Here is a 22,526-nt window from a genome sequence, read left to right as displayed (position 1 = left end):
TATTTGTCACATTCATTAGGGATATCACTAGGAGTAAATTCGTTTTGAAGACAAATGACATCTGATGGGACACTGTCAGAACTGTAATCAGATTTTAACGCATTTATAACTTGTTCCTCACATTTAATTAAGATTTCACTAGAAATAAACGAATCATTAGGACAAACCATATCTGATAAAAAGGCATCAGAGTTCTCGTCAGGATTTGATGCACTCGACAAATCCTCCACATATTTATAAACAATTTCATTCGAAATACATGAATCAATAAGACAATCCATATCTGGTAAAGTAATATCGTAAATCTGATAGGAATTTGATTTATTTGAAACATTATTCCCACAACAATTCAGGACTTCACTCGATATAGTTAAATAATCACTAGACTGGTCGGAATCCAACATCGAAACATTTGGATCTTGCCCAGTGTTAACATTATTAAGGACAGTTTTCTCTATTATACTGACAATTTCCATTTGAGCTTGCACAAATTGATCTAGTATTACCTCGAAAGTCTCTATTTTCGATTAGTAAGATATATCCGACTACAAAAGTAGGTACGTAGATTCATTTAAACAAACCGTTCCGTCGCCAATTTATGTCCTATGGCTCATTAAATATGACGTCATAAAATCGCCAATCAGAACACCGACATATATGATCTTGTCCCTGTACTAAACCAGTAATGCGTTAACCAAAAAGAGCAGCCTTGAGTCAACTCTCAGGCCTTATCGATTCCCTATGTGGTAACTTCTTGCCTAACCTAGCCCGTTAGGTTCACAACACAAACAAAAAACCCCGTTGTATGAATCCTATATTTCAGACAAACATGATTTATATACAAGCAGGCCTGACAGCATCATACCATGAAATGAAGAATAATAATTATAGAAGATCATGCCCAAAGTGGTTCTGAGTATAGGAGACTGTAATTAACGTAGTAGGAATAAATTAAGAGTGGTAAACCATATAGCGGTAGCCCACAAGTCGAATGAAAACTTATGAGGAAAGGAATATAAACATATATGATCTATTTACTTAATTATATGATAAGAATATATATATGTATGGTGATAATTTCTAAATAATTCCTGGAAGTTAACGCTCATTCTACGTTAGGACATAACACAGATTTTAACTCAGTTAACGAATGTATTGGCGTCTTTTAAAGGATACTTTTCTTGTAAATTGAACAAGCAACAATATATAAATTCGTCCATGTAAATACAGATTGCCCGTCTTCTCTAACTTCTAAAATGACCTACATAGTTTTTTTAAAAAGTCTCTACATTGTTATTGGTTAGGGTTAGGATTAAGAATTAGGGATTAAAGGTTATGGTTTTCATCATGAACTGACATCAGCTAAGATGAGGAAATTCGCTATAGTCAAATCTACTGTAAGATCTGAAGATTCTGAATTAAATCTCATGTACAATTGTTAATGCATGCTGTTAAACGAGTCATCTCAAACTGAACTGAAACAAGGTGTTCAATTTTTTGATTGAGATCATGAACCGATTGGTTAGACCACCATTGAAAACCTGGAAGCACTGGACGACCGTTTCGTCCTATTGTGGGGCTCCTCGGCGGTGCGCATTCACGATCCCGCTCGCGGGATTCGAACCCTTGGCTGTCCAGTACTTCCAGGTTTTCAATGGTGGTCTAACATCAATCGGTTCATGATCTCAACCAAAAGCTTAATAATCTCCACAAGCCCTATACTCATAATTACCATGTGCTCACTAGTGACTAGCTTCGTGAGAAAATTCTCGGAGTTCTGGTGAGAAGCCGTGACCAGTGGAGCTAATCCGTGTCGGGTAGAAACAGGTGTCTACCTAAGTACAACGGAAGATGGTCGCGCGATTTCTTGAATTGGTTGAAGTTAGACATTAACACCACTGGATGTCAGCTCAGTAGTCCAGTAGGTTAAGCGTTCGCACGCGAGACTGAAGGCCCGAGGTTCGAATCCTGCGAGCGGGATCGTGAGTGCGCACCGCCGAGGAGCCCCACAATAGGACGAAACGGTCGTCCAGTGCTTCCAGGTTTTCAATGGTGGTCTAACCAATCGGTTCATGATCTCAATCAAAAAATTGAACACCTTGTTTCAGTTCAGTTTGAGATGACTCGTTTAACAGCATGCACTAACAATTGTACATGCGATTTAATTCAGAATCTTCAGATCTTACAGCAGATACGATAAACTTGGATGCCAGTAAGTTTTAATGTTCACATGGTCTTCATTTTTCGAACTTAATCAAATTTGTGGTGTAACACAATCCTTATCCAATATTGTAGTTAATTTACTCATATGTTCTCGCCTCTGAGTCCAAAGAGGAAACTTTTTCAAAGCCATACAGAAGTGAAAAACAAACAGGGTATGGGCAGTTTATTTCAAGCAAACCAATTATTAACCTCACGAAGGCCACGAACAATGAAATACCTATGTTTGAATCACTCTGCTACTATAGATAGTGACGTCATTGACTAGTTGTGTGAAGAGAAGGGTACGAAGCGACAACTAATTAGTTGAAAAGGAAATCCCGAATATCGCCAAGCCACTGCTTTACAAATCCCAAGCTAGATCACGATCACGACGGGATAATCCAAACCATTTCATATTGTTCTCAGCAGCTGCTACTAATCATGGATATTTTTAACTCCAGATATACCACTTAAATAACTCGACAGAAATACACACATGTATACGCATGCATAATAGAGTGTATGAGGTTTCCTTCAGCTCCCAGGTACATCATGCCGATCAATGGTAACCAATACTCAGAATCTTCGAAATTTCATGCAATTAGTTCACTTTTAACAAACATAAGAATAATAAATGAAAACAACTTGAAATGAAAATGTATTCATCATCTATTGTGTTCTACCAGATCTTTCCCATACTCACACCGATGTTCTCTTCTTTAAATGAAGCATTTTACAAATATAACGGATCTGTTTTGAAACATGAGTAAAGTAAACCAGATTGTTAGTATGCAGAAACAGATGATGAAGTAATCATTATAACTGCTTCTAATAATCATAGCTCATGGAAGACTTCATGTTATCTAGTCTCTATTAGCGAAATTTCTAAGCGAATTTCTTCCCAGGAATAAAAACTGCAATAAAATTCCGCTTTTACTGATTCATCCATATGATCTTTTCTGTTTTCTGATTGGTATTTATTATTTTCGGTTCGTGTTATATTTACCTTGAGATAGGGTTCAGTACGGGTCCTCTGTGATTGTTAATTACGAAATGATTGAGCTTATTTTAATACAAACGAATTATATGGCGGAATTGATAAAGCAACAACTGAAAAACAACAGCACTTCAATGCTAATATTTCAACTATTAATATGAGGTAGCTAAAACAAGAATTTTAGGATAGCTTTATACGTCGGACAAATGTCAAAAGTTGAAATGGAACAACTTTGTTAAGTTCGTAATATCCCTTGACCTTGAGAAACGATAGAAATGGCGAATTGAAAGGGGAAACAGCTAATCAGATTTCAGCAGATATCAGATATCACCGAAGTTATCTTTCAACGAAAGAACTAGTAATAACAAAAATCTAGATAATCTGGATTCCCCTTAACAGTCTTCTAATTTTCTTGTGTTCTAAATTCCTGTCTTGTTGTCATTTACACAGAGTTGTTCTTTAATTTGGACTTCGTTGAGTATAAAGAGTTTACTGCACTCCTGTCTTCTTCTTCTTCTTTTTCTCCTTGGGGTTCATCGTCAGGACAATTTTTAAAGCGTTGTATGCATCAGTGACCGTACTATCGAGTACACATTAAGAGAATCTACATTGTTCATCATTCAAAATCACCGGTGGCCCAACTGATTTTCAATTAAAAGATATGAAACACAAAAATATATTAAATAATAATAATAAATACTTACTCAAATCGAATGAAAAGATTTTCCAAATAATTTATATCTATTCCAGGAAACTGTGCTTTTAAACGACTCAAACAGAGTTGATTAGCCAATGTTAGAAGACGCTAAAAAAGAGACTTTATTTAATAAACGGAGAAACAAAGCAACTGAACACTATTTTACTGAAAGAAAAAGTTAAATAAAATGATAGTAAACAGAAAATTATGTCGTGAAAATCTTGTTGTATAGGATTATCATAAGTAGAGTATTGTACATTTCAATAATACACTCCTCCACGATCTTCTTTGAACTATAGCTGACAATTATTTAAACAAGGTATTAATCAATAAAACAGACTTTTAGTGTGATTTTGTTTTTTGAAATTTTGTATAGCTTACCTACCTAAGTGTGATACTCTCCGTAAAGCATAGCATGCCTACTGAGAACCTTCAAGTAACTTTGTCCCAGGCTCTTCTTTCCTATTGTTACCAAGTACTATCTATGATTGTGATGTTTGTCCATAATTTCCGGTGTCATGCGTTCTTTAGTTTGCATATTTTTCTTTGGCCTTAAAGATTTCAAGTTAAGACTTGTCTTGTGATGGAATTTAACGAAACCTTATATACGTTTTGATAATATCGATTTACGTCATTTACCTGGAATGGTTCAAGTTAGCCGAGCGAAAATTTGGAATTATTTGACATCAGAAGGAGATTGTGGAGATTTTAGAAATTTCACAGATTGAAATCATGAGTCAGTCATCTGCTCACTAGTGACTGACTTCAAGAGATACTCCTGGAGTTCTAGTGAGAAGCCGTTACCAGTGGAGTTCAACTAGGTCTGTTGTGAGATATCAGCTCACTGAAGACAATGGTACACGGTGGCACAACTTCGTGGATTGGTTGAAGTTAGACATTAACACCGATGGATGCCGGCTAAGTGGTCTAATGGTTAAGTGCTCGCGCGCGAGACCAGTAGGTCCCGGGTTCGAATCCCGCGTGGCGCGGGATCGTGGATGCGCACTGCTGAGGGGTCCCATGCTAGGACGAAACGGCCGTCCAGTGCTTCCAGGTTTTCCATGGCGGTCTAGCTTCAACTGACTCATGATTTCAATCTGTGAAATTATTTAATACTCTATCATTGAGATTATTTCAAATACAATATTTATGCATAAAATGTCATTATACTTGGAGCTCCAGGTTTCCCAGACCTTGGAAGGGTTCTTCTAGAGGTACCTGAAAAGGAAATTGGGCTAGAGGTGGTCTTAGTCACCTGAGAGTGTGACCGCAGTGCCCAAGGGACAACTGCTTGAGGTCGGTCACACATGACCTTTTTGTGGGTAATTTTCATGTTAGCTCCGTACTTGTTGGGACCTTACCGCCGGAGACAGATATCCATGGGATAAGGCGGGGTGTGCATTTTTAGAGTCAACCTTTTCTAACCTCACCCTTGCTTTGTGGGAAGGCAGCATCGCTGTTATGCTGGTTTTCTGAAGGAAACACCTTACTACCGTCACACCACAGTTGTTTTGCTTTAACTACTTGGCCTGACCATCTTAAATTCATGTTATTCATTTGATGACTAAATATTATTATTATATATTATATTGATAACTATTATTCATCCAACGGAGGAAACCAAATTGCCCTATGAAATTGTGAACATCACTGATGTAAATAAAAAATGTTCTTATATCATCTTTAAAAAGGCCTTGAGTTATCTTTTTATTGATATTACGGACTGAATTTTCATTGGTCTTTGTCAATACATATGCATCCTGCCCGGGTGGTCCCAATGTAAATGTATGTGGATCCGACTGACGAGTACAAAGTAAAATGAAATGCGCGCCTCGGATTTCAATGCTAGCCACAATCTATCTATTCTAAACAAGTGCTTTTATTAGTTTTGGATTTAATGTTATTCTGAATTTGAAATACTTTGATAGTGCTACAATGATATGTAGGTGTGAAATGTACTATCATTCAACATCGTAAGCAAGTAGTGATAAATAAATTGCATACCTACCATTTCTAAAAACAAATGGTGTCACACAGAATAGATCTATAATTTATGGAGTGAAATTCAACCATCTCTCTAGTTTTATTCAAATATGAGTAGACTAAATTTATGAGTTTTCTTCTTTTCTGCTTTTTTCGTTGTTAATGAGAACATCAACACTGAGTTATAAGTATACTCTCAATTGATAAGTCCAAAATGGGAAGAAACATACGACTAGCGATCATCCCAACATTTATACAACTCACTTTTCTATATTCATCATTATTTGTAGAGAAATTTTTAGGGGGAAAATGTTTCAAACCGGTGATATTGTAAAACGAAAAAGATTCATAGTTTGAGAGGAAGTGGATAAACTCTGTAACAGTGTTATATTTTATAATCTATTCATACAAAATCATCCACACTTACTGCGGAAAGTCGAGCTGATGACCTTGTATCAATCCAATCAGACAGTTAGTCATAGCATAAAATCTGACACATTTTGTAGATCGGTTCAAGTCATATCAGTAAAGCGAAATGAAATTATCGAAACGAATACCAGAATAGTAAAAGTAGTAGTACTATTAATGACAGTAGGAAATGTTAGAGACAGACAATATGATTCAAAAAGAAATAATGAATCCATCGAATCAAAAAGTACGGAATAATTTAAGAACTCAAGATCTAAGAGAATGACGTTGTATATGTAAATAAATCATTAAGATGGAATAAACCAACATCATACCACAACCGTACAATATTAACATTTTCTTATATATTTCTACTTTCTTTTAACTACCCTTTATCACTAACATGTGCATCTGATTAAGCTGAATGTTACATATATATATTAAACGAAATAATTATAAAGAATCATATTATTTTCACTGGTGTTTATTGGAATCCATTTTAAAAAATACACATGAAAAGAAAAGGTTAATGTTCACTTAAAACATAACTATCTACCTATCTATGTTGCCTAACTAACTATCCCATACAAAAACTCATGTGAAACAACAATAACAATAATAATAAAAGTCATAGATGGATAATGTTAATGTTTGATGATAAACATTAGAAGGATAATGTAGAATAAATATGATCTATGAAAGAATTTATCAATAGACAAGATTATACATAGATAGAAAGTGGAAATAATAATTACAGTGAGAGTAGTAGTAGTAATAATAGTAGAATAAGAAGTAGGGGAGAAATAGTAAGTATTTTTCTTTACATAAAATAACATGGACCAGAATAAATAATCCTAATATGGAATTATGACTACCAATATTCAATTATAACATGAGTTTAATCACTAATTCAACTCTATGAATTGAAGAATCGTTTCTACACTTTGATACCTCAGAAAATAAAGAACTTGACCTCTGTTAATATATGGTAGGGTTTAAGAATATAGTATTTGTAATATTCTACATTGATTCTTAATAAATATGCTACTGGAATGCTTATTGCTCCCTTCTAAGAAACTTCCTATGACCCCAAGCTACTTATACACTTTAAGTGGAACAAGAGAAAAAAATGTGCATAATACGAGTAAGAGATTCACACTAAGGTTAGTTCATGTACAGAAAGTCGAGAGCACTCATAGTTATGTGTGACATTAGGCTTCTAGAAATTTCTGAAGACATACTAAACGTAGTAATGGTATAGGTAAACATCTAATCAAAAATGGAACATATGATTCTTCATTTCCTAGATGTTTACGAGAAGCCTCTACTCAACCCTGATTAGATAAACCATTTTCTGACGTTTTGTGTGCCTATAGAGATAGTGACGATACTTCTTTTTGAAACTCCCCAACAATTTGAAATTCGTCACTCAAACCATTTGGTTTCAATGAGAATGGTATCAAGAAACCTATTTATTAACATATTTTTAAGATGGAAGAAAACATATTGATGTAATTGTAAGCATGTGAACGACCCAATATCTATGCCGCGATGCACACGAACAGAAACTGGAAATCCAGCGATGAATGTATGAAACTGGAATGACAATATTTCCAATCAATTGACTACTGAGTAGTGACAAATTTCATGTACTGATTGAATCCAATCGATCAAGTTGCAATGTGGCCACTTGTCTAAGTGACTTAACATCCTGCACACTATATTGAGATGTTAGGTAGCTGGAATTAGTTTGATAAAAACTATGGGTATAGACTGGGTGCTAGCTGACACTCCTCAGCAAGGTATACCTACAATCTTAAGCGAATTGATGCTCCTTGTGGAACTCGAAGCAGTATCATAAAACCAGAGCCTGGGGTTTCCTGCCAACTAAATATAATCGCCTAAATTCTCAATATATTGCATGTAATGACTAGTCAATCAAACTAAGTGGTCACATTAAAACTTAATTAACAAAATTTGATCAGAGCTCAAAATGACTGGACAAATATAATACTAGTCAATACTCAGAGATCAAACAATTAGTTATATATACATCACACTAAATATTTTCACGTGAACTAAACTAATTCATACCATGTAACCATCCTTAAGAATGTGTACACTGTTTTTTTAACAATTGAAGAAAATGAAAGTATAAAAAAGAACGTGATAGTGTTGAATATCATATGTGTGTATGTTTCACGCATGCACAAATATCACACGCATACGTTGATAGTATATATGTCGGAATATACATTTAATTATTCTTTGAAAATAGAATAAGTATCCACCAAGTCTACACAATGAATAGATCTTAGATTTTTTTTCACATCATCAGAATGTCGTAAATTGACATCAATCAAATAATGATGAAGAGTTGCAGAGCATTAAATAACTGTTCCACATTACAATGAAAATTCCTTAGGGAAATACTAAAAAAAACTATATAACAATACAATTGATTATTGAAACAATTAGTTATGTTTAGATGAGCAAATTTCGTGATTTGAGTTAGTTTTAGTAAAACAAAATAAACACAATATGTTGATGATGTGCTTAAGCATTAAAAAAGTAATATCTGTAGAATTTGAGCTTTCCAACCCTCTAACTATCCTATGAACAATTTATAAGATTTTGAAATGATCGAGATTTTCAGCTCATAGGTAGATTCATCTAATCGTATTTTGTTGACTAAACTAATCTGAATGATTGTGCTGAGAAGCTTTCTTTGTTATTTTAGGCGTTATCAGTTCCTGTGTCGTACATAATATAATCGATAGGGATTTATTTAAGGAATTGTCAAAACTCTGGATCTAAAAAATTCGAAGTATGTCATAGAACTTTAGATGCGACTCCATGTTGACTATCTTCAAACAATTGGAAGTTATACATGGGTCTTGTCGAGAACCCCCCAAGCAAAAACAAAACAACCAAACAGTACAACATAATTGTTGTTAATGTTGATCTGCGACGAAATCTGACTTTTTCCATTATTATCTCTATAACTGATAGGCTAGACTAGTCTAGGCATAAATCATGTGCCTGTGTCTAAATTTCATCACAAGATCAAACAGCAGATGAAAAATTACAAACGAGAGGTGCTATTGAAGGGAGCCAGTTATGTTTCTAGTCAAGATCACAGACTATATCCACTTGTCTGGGTCAGCGGGACAAACGTATGTATACTAATGAGTTGTTTAATTTTTCATTCTTTTGGCTGGTTACAGCTTTCTAGTTATTTTTCAGTCTCCTTATTGGTATGGGTGGTTGACCAAGTGAATAAAAAAACGTATGTATGTGAATCAAGCATCGTGTAATGTAATAATAACTAATTTAGAATTAATAAAAATTACATACATCTCTCTGATCTTCAATAGATCTATTCAGCGCTTCCTCTTCATCTTGAATTTCTTGTAAACTTAAGTTTTCTTCCGTAATCTGATGATAATCTAATCCAACCAAATTATTATTAATATTATCGCCATTATTATCACTATTATTAGGTATAAAAGCTGAATTGATAGACTGTTGATTCACAGTTGACGACATGTTATTCCAGCACTGAATAGACGATGAATTGTTAGTGGTTGTCGACGTTGTTGTTGTCGTAGACTTTGTCACTGATTCAATAGTTGATTTATAATAAGTTAAAAGATAAACTTCTGTCCGAGCTTCATCAAATCTAAAGAAAACATTGTTTGATTGTTGTTGGGGGTCTTTTTCAAGAAAAATACATTTTAAGTGAATTAACACATATAGAGGTAAGTCTTTAGGCTTTAATCTGACTCCAATAGTTATTGTTCTATACTACCTCGTGATGTTTCACGATTCAAACGGCCCAATCACTTTGGACAAGATGGTATAAAACTAATAGTCAGTGGGAGAAGTTTACAGAAAAGTATATTTTAGTAAGTCAGTGAAACTAGAAAGGGAGCAGCCAAGCAAATACAACAGTTCATAATCTTAATCAAAACTCAACAGTCTCTACAACCCTATACTGATAATTATCATGTGCTCACCAGTGACTAACCTCGAGAGGTAATTCTGGAAGTTCTAGTGAGAAGCCATGACCGATAGGGTTCAACCGTGTCGGATGTGAGGCATTTGCCCAGAGAATACAATGGAAGATGATCGTGCAATACCGTGGATAACAGTAGACAATTTGAAAACACGCAGGGAGTGTGTACATATTCAATGAACACGATAAACACACACAAAGTGTCTATTGTTCGAATATTCAGTTAAATAATTAAGTGTATATAATATAAGATTGGATGTAACATAAACAAACCAAAAATAGTTTATAAAACTAAATAATCATCAAAAGTAAATTGTTCAAAGGTATACAAAATAGAACTATTATGAAGTAAACTATGATCAATCAAACACGGACATAACATTTGTAGGTAATTAGATAACAGTTATTGTATTTAGTCTATTTCCATATCCAAAGGATTAATTAGAGACTAAATGTTTGAATCTTTTAAATGAGAAGTGTTAACAAATACAAGATACTTATGTAGGATTTCGACCGATTTTATTAAACATCCAAACAGTTAAACACAATACAACGAATAGTATGAAACTCTAGTTGGTTACACGATGTTTTAGCTTCTTAATAAGATCATTCAAACAGTAACAACAATTCATTATATGTGAAAATTATATTTGAAATATTCTCAGCGATTGAAATTTAACTAATTCCAACGTTTCGTCCAGCTAACTTGTCTGGACTTCTTCAGGGTAATAATCAAAATCAAAATTATCAAAGAAATATATAGCTTTTAACAATCAGGATTATACTGTGTTAAACCAATCATATGATTGGTTTAACACAGTATAATCCTGATTGTTAAAAGCTATATATTTCTTTGATAATTTTGATTTTGATTATTACCCTGAAGAAGTCCAGACAAGTTAGCTGGACGAAACGTTGGAATTAGTTAAATTTCAATCGCTGAGAATATTTCAAATATAATTTTCACATATAATGACTTCTCTATACTCGGCGCTCAATTACTGTCAAACTATTCGTTCTAATCTTGACGAATATTCGTATAAAGTAACAACAATTGGTTTCTATGTATAGAATTGAAAGACTTTCACTACGTTTTGTCAGGAACTATAAGGTCAAATGCTCTAAATAGAACAGCATTAATGTAAATAGTTGCCAGATCATATACATACAATGAAAATTCAGTGTAAACCTTTTGATTGAAGCTTATAAAATAAAAGTTTGGTCGACAAGAGAGTTCGAATGAACGACGAAGAGGGTTATCAAACACAGTAGCATAACGACGATGAGTCAGGAAGGACCATTTTACTTGTTACGTCTCACATAACCTAATTATCTAGTTGCATTCACTTTTTAAAAAAAACTCAACTCAGTTTATATTAAAGTGATCCATCCGAGTTTATCAACTAATATGACAAGTACGAAATGCTCTATGTATTTATTTGTACAGAAAAATCTGAAGAATTAACACTTCATAAATAAAGTAAGATAGTGATATGAGTTTTACAGTTTGTTTGATAGAGTTCCTGATCAATGTAACATACGGGATATTATTTCTAACTATATTCACAACTAAATTTCGTATTGACGTCAGTTAACAACTTTGTTATATGAAATAATGAAACATCACAATCTAGGCAAATGTGAAAAGACAAAATATTGAAGATGTGCTATTCGAGCATGATCGTTTGATCGTGAAGTTTTCATTATCTAGACAATATTGTCAGCATATACTTCAAAACGAAATTTCATTCATCAGGATTCTTGATACCTATGTAGTTGTATCATAGGGCTATATTGTACTATTAAGGTTGTAACAACCCAGGATGATGTCGACATCTGAAAACCAATGTAAAATTACTATATTATAGAGTTAACTCACAGTCGTTAGATTGCTTTTTGAAGTAATTGATGGCAATGTTGCTTAAAAAGAGAATAAAAGCTTTGCAATTGAACTATCAAGCTCAGAGAAAATAACACATCCGAAATCCTCATCCTGGCTTACAAACATTTTCTATCTCATATTATTATTATAGAAAGGGTTTGAGTTATTCGCTAGTTGGTATTCTTGACTAAATTTTGATCAATATTTGCTGATAAGTGAGTAATCTGTACAAATTGTCTAAGTATATTAAAGCCGTTACCCAAGCGAGTGACCATCTGAACTCAGTAGCTCAGCAGATATCGTATTGAGAGTTGAGAACACTAAAAACTGGTTCGAGTCCCGCTATGAGTGTGAATCCAGATACATCTAAGTGAGTTCAAATAGGTTAAGAAATTTGCCTTGCTTTCTATTTGCTCGCCAAAATGCATCTTTTTTATCCTCTATCCATAGTCTAAACCTCATTTAGAAAGAGGAACAAATCAATCAAATGGTTTGTAACAAATCCCCAGATCTTTTGAATTTATATGTTCACCAACGAGAACCAAAGTAATCTCAATTAACATACAATAAATATGCGAAAAAAACCACTTACTCGCATCGAACAAATGCTTCTTCAACAACATTTTTTTGCGTCCCAGGAAATTTAGACATCAACCGGTTTAATATCAAACGTATGACGGGAGTATTTAAGGACTGCGGACAAAAGTAAACAACACATAACATTAAAAAATAAGTGAGACAAAACATGACATAGGACACAGCACAACCACTAAAATGAAACATCTAGTTTATTTCAAGTCATATATTTCTTTTCAGTATAAGGTTGTGAATGTGGTTCGATTTCATTGAAATCACGAACCGACCAATGTTAGACAACCATTGCAAAACTGAAAGCACTGGATGACTGGTTCGTCCTATCATGAGGCTTCCCGACAGTACGGATCAACGACCTCTCATCAGGGATTAAATCCACGACTTTTGATCTCGAACGTGAATGCTCAACCCCTGAACCACCAAGCCGAGACCAATCATGTACAAGTTCAACTTCAATCAATCCATGATACTGTTCAACCACCCATCTTCGATTTCTTTCATTGGGTACCTTCCTCACACTTGATACCGTTAAACTGTACTGTTCATGGCTTCTGACTAGAAGTTCGACAAATTCCTCTCAAAGCAAGTCACTAGTAAGCGCATGATAATTGTCATTACGAAGTTGTGGAGATCATAGTTAGGATAATTTCAACTTTATTTAATAAGCTGTAAGCTTTCGAACCCAAAACCCTAGTCTATGTATTAAAAAAAACTGTAACACATCTGTCTCCTCCCTAGTTGGATAAGATCTAGTAAACGACTTTACTAACTTTTTAAATCCTTCATTTGTTCTTTATTCTTTACTACCCTTTTGTATACGGTCTTCGCTATCTGATTATTTACTCACTTATTACGTAATTTTAATGACTTCAGTGATGATTATCTTAGTGTCCATTTTCCACAGCCCTAACCTACTTCTTATCTTGGAAAATCGATTCATGCTTTTATTATTCCTACCACTACTGGAGCATCTATTATCTTGATGCAAATTTGTACTTTTTACTCACCATGTAAAGTTTTAGAATCTAATTTACTGTTATTAATGACTTACAAACTGTTTTGTGTGGTTCGATATAAATACTGTTATGTACTAAAGTAAAACCTGATGGAGGTCTAAACGGAAACAGTATTGTTCACTTATATGTATGTTATTGTAACATTTTTCTCAATTAAAAAACAGTTGACTCTCGGGAATTGATCGATTTTCTTTTAGTCGACTGGTTAATTACATGAGTTTTCATCTGTTTCTCTTGAAGCGATTACTAAAAGTTTTAAAACCAGTAGAAATTCAATTGAATGTTTCATAGTTCGGTCAGGATGTGGAATTTTATGAAGAGCCAATCAGCATAAAGATAGGGACTTCCAGGTTTTTGTGTGAAACTCAAGAAGTAATATCATTTATCATAAGGAGGAGGACATCACTACTCAGATCAGAAACTTTTATTTACATGGCTCTCAGAATATTGAGGAATTTCATGAACCTTTCAGTAAATCTGTACAGAAATATTGTGAAAGCTTTGAGAAACAGTTAATACAAATATCAAAAAACTAGGTAGACACATTGAAGGATCTCATAAGTTGAATAGAACTACAATGAATGTTAGTTTTGTCATCTCTCTAACGACAGCAGCATAGAAATTCCAAAGTCAATAACGGTATCACTGAACGTTGACAGAGTGATGTAAATTCACTATTTATTAAACTACTTTTGAGCAGTTAAATAAGTTGGTAACATGATTTTACAAAATTTTGTCCAAGATCAAATATTTAGTGATAATTTGTAGGTACAAATATCACGCCTCCATGAACTCGGAAGAAATCTATTTCAGTACTTTCTAAGTTTCTTTGTGAAGTTATACAATACTATTAAACAGTAAGATGAGTAATTTTATTTCATAACATGTCATATTGACACGGTGAATGATAAAGAACTTATTTTACATCATCAAAGATAAAGACTGATTAAGCCAAACCCAAGTTATGCTACTCATAAGTAGATGAAACTCCACATGTAAAATTCCGTTTCAAGTTGAACATATGTGTATTAAAACAAGTAGAGGTTAATAAGTTTTCTGTTTAATGCATAGACTCGAATATTTTGTAGTAAACTACAGATGCAACAAAGAGAATGTTACCAACAAATACTTTTTAACGAAGGAAAAACGATAACAAACCTAATAAGACAAATGAAGATAGAGTTATTCAATTTACTAAATAATTCAAATTAATAAGTAGTGTAGTTACAGTTCGAAAATCTTCTACAGAACGCAGTAGACCTTCTTCATCATCCATAATTTGTAAGAATGTTGAAAATGATCTCTTTGATGTTATATTTGTTGATGGTGTTACAGTAGTTTTCTTTGTATTTTCTGAAAATAAATGAGGATATTTTTCCGAAAAAAGGTTTAAATCATCAATTGGAATCAATCGGAAGGTCATCAACAGAAAGATTAAGGAACAATAAAATACAAGAGTTAGTTCTCTCTCAGGATATAGAACAAAGGTATCATATAACTCACTAATCAGTCAAGGTTTCAAAGTCTACATCAGACACTGACCATTTTTAGACAGCTATTGAAATTCAGGAGTCACTGGACAACCATTTCGTCCTAACATAAGACTCTTCAGCAGTACACATCCATAGCCTCTACTAAATATTAGACTCAAAGCCTTCAAAACTTACTTTGAAACTTGAAGATTTAAGGTTCGACCCCCTACAAGGTTGTGAACGTATATTCGAGTTGAAGTAGAATTATCTAGTTTAGATTATTTACTATCAAACCCTAATTCGGTTTTCTCAGCAAGATCAAGATTTCCTCCAATAAACCGTTGAAACAAGCCAATAAATATTCCTATTCAATAAGCTTTTTTTATTAAAGATTTAATCGACACATCAAAATAAATAAACGAACGTTTTACAACTGATATGTTACGCGGATAACTTCCTGATTGATCCGGTAACCTGCACAAGAATGTGTTGCGAATTGTCCTCTTCCAATAGTAATGGATCTACTAACTCCCATACTTTATTAGCTACGTTAGATAATCTAATTGAGTCAATTTTCTTCAATCAGCTCACTAAAACAATTTACAGGTTATCCAGAAAATGTTAGACATACAATATAGCTTTTATAGACCAAGAAAAGAAAGTTAGTAAACAAGACAGAAAATATATAACATCTTACATGTCAAAGTGACAATTAGAAACAGGTGTAAATTAGGTGATATACCTACGCTTCGAAGATCCACAAGAATGATGTTTATCTATTTCCATCATCAATATCAATTGTCTCATATATCATCATACCTCGAAGTTACACTTGATACGCATATGGTTGTAGGCAGCTGACGAGAAACCACGAAATATAATGAATTCATATTAGCCTGCCTCAATTGTTGTTCCGGCTATATTCAAATATCTGTTGTGCCAACAGATTATGATAATATGAAAACTAGTTAGCCTTAACATCGACATACGAATCAACGTTGTTCGTAAACAGAACTAGATTAGCAAAAATAATTTTTGATCAATAATATAGAAAAAAACTCTTGCACGTAGTGTTCCTAATAAAGCTTTAACATTATTGACAAAAACTGACTAATCCTGTGATTCTGTCACCAATATTCCATTATATTTATTTTCACCTATGATTGATCAAATGTGTATTTATCAAATTGTCTTGGGTGGTTTATACAGAAAAAACGACTTTAATTTCTCAATGTTTTATGTGATCAATTGACTAGTGCTTCAGTCTCTTCTGAAATTGATTCAAGAGGAAATATAAAGTAAATAATATGTAATAATTGAATTCATGAGTCAAATGAAAAACCCAGAAACACTGGACGGCCGTTTCATCCTAGTATGGGACTCTTCAACAGTGCGCATCCACGATCCCGCCTTGAGAGATTCAAACCCAGGATCTATGAGTCTCGCGCACGAACTCTTAACCTATAGACAACTGAGCTGGTCGACATCCAACGATGTTAATGTCTAACTTCAACCAACCCACGAAATCACGCCATCGTCTACCATTGCCTTATTCAATTGACTCATGAATTCAATTATTAAATTACTACAATCTCCACAAAACCCCTCTGATTATAAATCATATGTGAACAGTCTAATCAGTCTGACCAAACAACCAAGTAGTATTAGGAAATAAACATGGATACTGATATATTTATCACAGGAAAACAGTGAATTGTCTTCAAACATCTCAATAGTCTTTTGAAAATATCTTTGTACAATTTTCAGATTTTCGCTTTGAATTTTTATTACAAGTTTCATTTTCAGAAGCTTATTTCTCACATTATTAACTTGAATTTTATCAGTCAGGGACAAAACTAATTATTAATCTCACTAATCAATCTATTGAAAATAATTTTTATTATGGTCCTAGAGTAAAAAGAAGCATAAGATCAAAACATCTTATAAACTCAGATCACATAGTTTCACGTGATGAGTCCTTTAAATTCATCTGTACAATTAGACAATTTGGTTCAAAAAGAGAGTAAATTAATAAGTGATACATCGCAGAAGCGTTAGTAATCCATATTTCCAAAACTGAACTTTGTGTGCAAAAGAGACACCTGCAAGCCATCATCCTTCCATGGCCCTAACACTTATAAACAGTAATTTGATTTTATTATATTCCCCCCGTGTCTTTTTAGTCTTAATTTTAATAATTCATTAACATCACCTTCAGGTTTTTAATGTATTCTTCACCTTTCTCATAATCGTCAAGTGGACAATTATCTTTCTGACATTTGACTTCATCTTATTATCTCTCTTCAATTGTCTTTGGCACATAATATAAGGTAATTGTCCTTTTATTTTTTTCAGTGGACTATTTCATTTATAAATTTACTATAAATACGATTGTACAAGCTTGGGTAAATGATATAGCTGAAAAGAAGATTTTCCCCGCTGAATTGTCTTCATTCTTCAATGACACCATTGGTTACTTTCGTTGTTTGAATAAACATTTTTCAGAAAATAAATAAGAAATGTATACCTAGTTACGCGCTGGATAAGACTATTTTAATAATGTATAAAGCCTTGATTATATATACGTTAACTGGATACTTGCCATTAGTCGATCAACTAATAGAGTGGAAGGAATCTTTTTCAATTATATATGATATGCTGAGATGAAAAAATAAAATTGTTTGGGTTAATACTGTTTTACACCAATTCATTTTGGATTTCGGTCAGGATGATAGGTGAGAACTTTGTTCAGTGTACCAAATCAGTATAAACGTTGTTCAATATGACAAGTGTAAACGTTTGTTCAGTTGAACAATTGTACTCCCTGTATCAATTCAAGTGAACTATATTTAGTGTGTGTATTTTTACAGTAACTCTATGCAGTTTCCTCTATGTGACATTATTGTGTATGAAAATTTGTATGATAATTATTGTATTTTGTGTTATAGGAGATGGAGTGATGCACGATTACCAAGTAAAAGAAGAAAGACTGCGGACCCAACAGCGACGACACATCCAGATATAGAAGTGGTGAGCCGAATAAAACTTTTTATACATAATTTCATTTACGATATCCCAATCAGCTAATACAAGTAACAATTATTCAGTGTCCATTCTGACTACCACTAACTAGGTGTAATCACTAACTAATTTTCAGTGAAATAAAAGAATTCTAAAATTGGTCGACGTAGCGAAATCTAAACGTTTTCAAAATTTAACGGACTGAAATACATATATTCTATTCACGGTTCATGCACAACGGTGTACTATACGACATACAATTGATAGAGTCATTTAAAATGGTAATAGTGGCGTTAATAGTAGTAGGACTAGTTGTATGAAACAGGATCATCATACGCCTCAAACAGATTTAATTAACTTCGTCTAATTCTCTTTTTCTCACTTGAGGTACAAATCAAAGCACAAGAGTAGTATAGTTTTCATTAGGTTTACAAAAAAAAACTATAAAGCAGAAAATTAATGGTTTAGTTAATCCTACATACATACTGAGCAGCAGTTCTCTTTATTCGTTTGTCTGTGAAAAATGGTGCGTAAAAGTAGTAAATACATGTAGGTTCTACATTTTCGATAACAAATAGGCAATGTAACTGTTACTTACCAAGACCAGTTATGCAAGCCGGCTTACGATTAAGTTAGAAAAAAGCTATGAGAAGCCAAACCACGCGTTATTAGTCCATGAAGTTATTTACCGTCAGACTGACCTGTGTTAGTAAATGTAGACTACTTGGTTGGAATCTATGCGATAACAGCGACCAGCTGTTGGAGACCTTAGGTAAAATAGTTTAGAATCTGTTATAATAGCCCAGAAGTACTTACTCTTTATCTTGTTCTAGTTCTAGATCCTTAGTTCAAGGATTCCTTCATACCTAACTTTTCATAATCTTTTCAAATCATATTCTAAATGCCTAGTCTTTCTGATTACCATTGCTAATATATTGTTTCAAGTAATTCGACGTTTATCGTGTTCATTTTCTTTCGTTTTATTGATATAGAACGGCAAATTGGACCAACACGTATTTGTGTGAGAAAATAAGTTGATGATAACTGACTAATTCATTGACATAAAATTGATGTTGTCCAATTTTTCCTGCAATTTAATCAATATGTATGACATAATAATTTAAAATACGCTACATGAGCCTTGTCAAACTAGAATAGTGTTAAAGAGTTTCAAAGTGTTCCTCAGAAAAGTCCTTAGGAGCCCAGAAAACGCTGAAAAACATTTTATCCAAATAGCATTGGACAGACGCGCTTAGAAACATCTAGAAAGCGAGTCACGTTTCTGATTAGATATTTACATATAATGCTACCACATTTAGTAAAGTTCCAGAGGCTTAAAGAAGCTCAAGATCGTAACTACAAACATGCTCTGTACATCACAATTGATTGATCACTGGGTGGTGATCAATGTCATTTGTGTCAAGTTCTTCTTAGTGCAGATCGAATGCTATCGACCAAGTTGCAATGTAGCCGCTAGTCTAGGTGACTCGACATTGCGTGCACTATATTGAGATTAGATAGCGGTTGGACGTAGTCGACAGAAAACCCGTGTTTCGTGCTACTTGGCACTCGTCAGCAAGGTGTACCCGTAATCTTGTGGGAACTGATGCTCCCTGACGGACTCGGTCCTCTGACTGTGAAGCTGGGTAACACGGGATCGAATCCAGGGTCTAGGGTTTCCTGTCGACTACCTCCAATCATCATCTAACGCTCTTTACATAAACTAACCTTGGGGTCAAGCACTTCGCACCTTTTCTGTTGTGTTCAAGTTGCCATTTCGATTTATTCTGGGGTTATTAGCAGCGGATAAGAAATCTGATCAAGCGTTCATTTCGAAGACTTATCAAATGGCACACTGATATATATATATATATATATATATACCATAAATTATTGGTTTTTTCCTCTTCCATATTATTAGCCATAAAACCTCAGGGTATTTTAAACATTATACACATTTTAACTAAACTTACGATTTGAATTTCGTGTATTTGATGGCGGAAATTTCGGTGTTAATACACTAGTTGTGCTATTTGAGAGAACACCTAAATGTCGCATAAAACTGGCATAAATTTCTTTGATCAAATTAGGTTCAGGTGTCCATTCATCGATGATAAAGTCGGGAATTGCATCAGGAGCTGTAGAAAATAACCAATACACACAACTACATATCAGAAACACTAAGATTTTACTAAGCTACCACATTTTAATAAGTTTGTGCCAATATAAAAAACTCAATGCATTCAAATGCACAGTGCTATTCTCCTGTTGAAGCCCTTCAATAATGACTCGAAACATTCCTTAAAAGCTGAGACAGCGTTGAGTATACTTCGTTCAATCAGATCTGTTTTGAAATTTTCGATAGAATTCTAGAACAATATAGGTTGTGTTGTACCATGATTGGGTGCTTACTGGCTTTGTTATTAAGTTTTGCAATTTTTGCAATTTTTCGGATCTTAAAGTCACGAGCAAACTTATGAATAATTCAGTACATCAAGTAACCTTCGAAGTTATTGTGGATGCTAGTCTCCCAGTAATCACTTGGTAAACGTCTTATTTTTGTGATTTTATTTTGGAAATTTGGATTTCTCGTCTTCGTGCCAAAACGCCCATTTTTACCTTAAAGTTTTATTTTCCACTTGGAAAGAACCTTAAATGTTCGTTGCCTCTTTTAATACGCTATTTTGTGACGTTTCCCAAGGACCTTTTTATGTAGTACAATTATGATTGAGTTGTGTGCTTAGTTCGTTCGTGCTTCTAACTGCTTGTGGAATATAACTTTCCCTCATCTGAACTTGGTCTTCTCCCTCCAGTAAGCGGAGCTGGGACGCATTGGAATAGTTTAACTTGTCGTTGTGTCGTTGATTATTCGTTCCGTTCGCCAATTTTAGGTGATCTCGTAATCTCTTCAAATATGAAAGTAAAGTTATATTTTGTACTTCGTGTACTCCATTTGCTTCTTATCAGAGCCAGAGAGTTAAAATTTATGAGAACTAGGACGTAGCTAGAAAATGTGAGTCTAAGCACTTAAATACAAAACGTATCACTTTCGACAGATAAGATATGAAATCTCTCATTCATAGAACCACCACTTTTAATTCAATGGGAATTGATGCGTCACCACTCAATATTTCTATAATGATTATTGCTTTAATATTATTGTAACTGTCACAACACTTGTGGTATATATTGTCTACTTGTTATGAAATTGATAACGGCTAGTAACTCGTACACAATTAACACAGTTAAGTAAATAAATCTGTACTTGATTATTAGGTTACATTCAATGTGAATACATTTATAGTCATAATTCAAAGGTTGAAAGAATATTTAGCATCTTCTTAGTTTCTCACAAAGTTTTCTTTTCCCTAAACAACAAACAAGAGACCTACTGATATGACCCTGAATTACAAACTACTGTCATAAGTTAAGATGGTTGACACATTGCGGATTAAAATCAGCTGAGATACCAATGAAAACCAGGGGAGTTATGTAAAATTAATTTTAGACCTCTAAAACAGAGCCCAATAGTGCTTCTAAATGACGGTAAAATATCTCCGAAAATCGATAACTGAAAGTCAAAAAACCTTATTGTCTTACTTCAAAATTTAGTTGATAAATGCAATCCAAGCAGTGAGAAATATCTCAGCTTATTTAGTCAACTTATTCATAGAAAGAGAATTGTAAATAATAGAGTAATATCATCAGCTCTTATATAATAGATATATATTTCAAAACCTAATACACTGACTTGTAATTTTAGTTAATAAGTTACAGTTTCGAACATGCGAATAGAAAGAAATTCATACTGATCATTTATGGAAGTCATGATAACTAAAGACTTTTGTTAATTTACAGTGTTATAATGAAGCAAAAAAAATCATCGATTACTTTTCAGTTGCTTGAGTTGATGAATAAAATTAGTTTCTCATCGTCAACAATATTTAAACTATAATCGAGCACATAGTTTTGTAATGATCAGGTTATAACTTAGCTTTGTTATCCTTTCAGTCCAATTAACGACTATTAGATACATTCACATCTTTGGAGAGGCACAGAACACAATGGACAGCTTAGATGCACCTAGACGATTTGGACTGCAAAGATCACCTAGCTCCTCAATCACATACATACGAACAAATGCAGATAAAGACAATTAGTGTAACAGAAGCCTTCGCATCAATAGACCTCAACAAACACAAGCGAAAAAGCAACATCCTCAAATACAACACACAG

General features: G+C 33.7%; 1 protein-coding gene across 1 annotated transcript in view; it reads right to left on the bottom strand.

Moving 5' to 3' along the window:
* The window catches only part of MS3_00005788 (uncharacterized protein), a 108,225-nt gene that overhangs the window by 5,825 nt on the left and 79,874 nt on the right, over positions 1–22,526 (bottom strand). The window contains exons 17-19 of the mRNA XM_051213869.1: positions 15,026–20,428; positions 12,780–12,880; positions 3,904–9,969 (exon numbers count right to left, since the gene is read on the bottom strand). The gene's annotated coding sequence lies outside the window, so the exon portion shown is untranslated. The remainder of the gene's footprint in view (positions 1–3,903; positions 9,970–12,779; positions 12,881–15,025; positions 20,429–22,526) is intronic.

The sequence above is a fragment of the Schistosoma haematobium genome, chromosome 3 (assembly GCF_000699445.3).
Source record: "Schistosoma haematobium chromosome 3, whole genome shotgun sequence".
Taxonomy (NCBI): Eukaryota; Metazoa; Platyhelminthes; class Trematoda; order Strigeidida; family Schistosomatidae; genus Schistosoma; species Schistosoma haematobium.
Note: the sequence above shows the minus strand (reverse complement) of the source record. Positions and strands in the feature narration are given on the sequence as shown.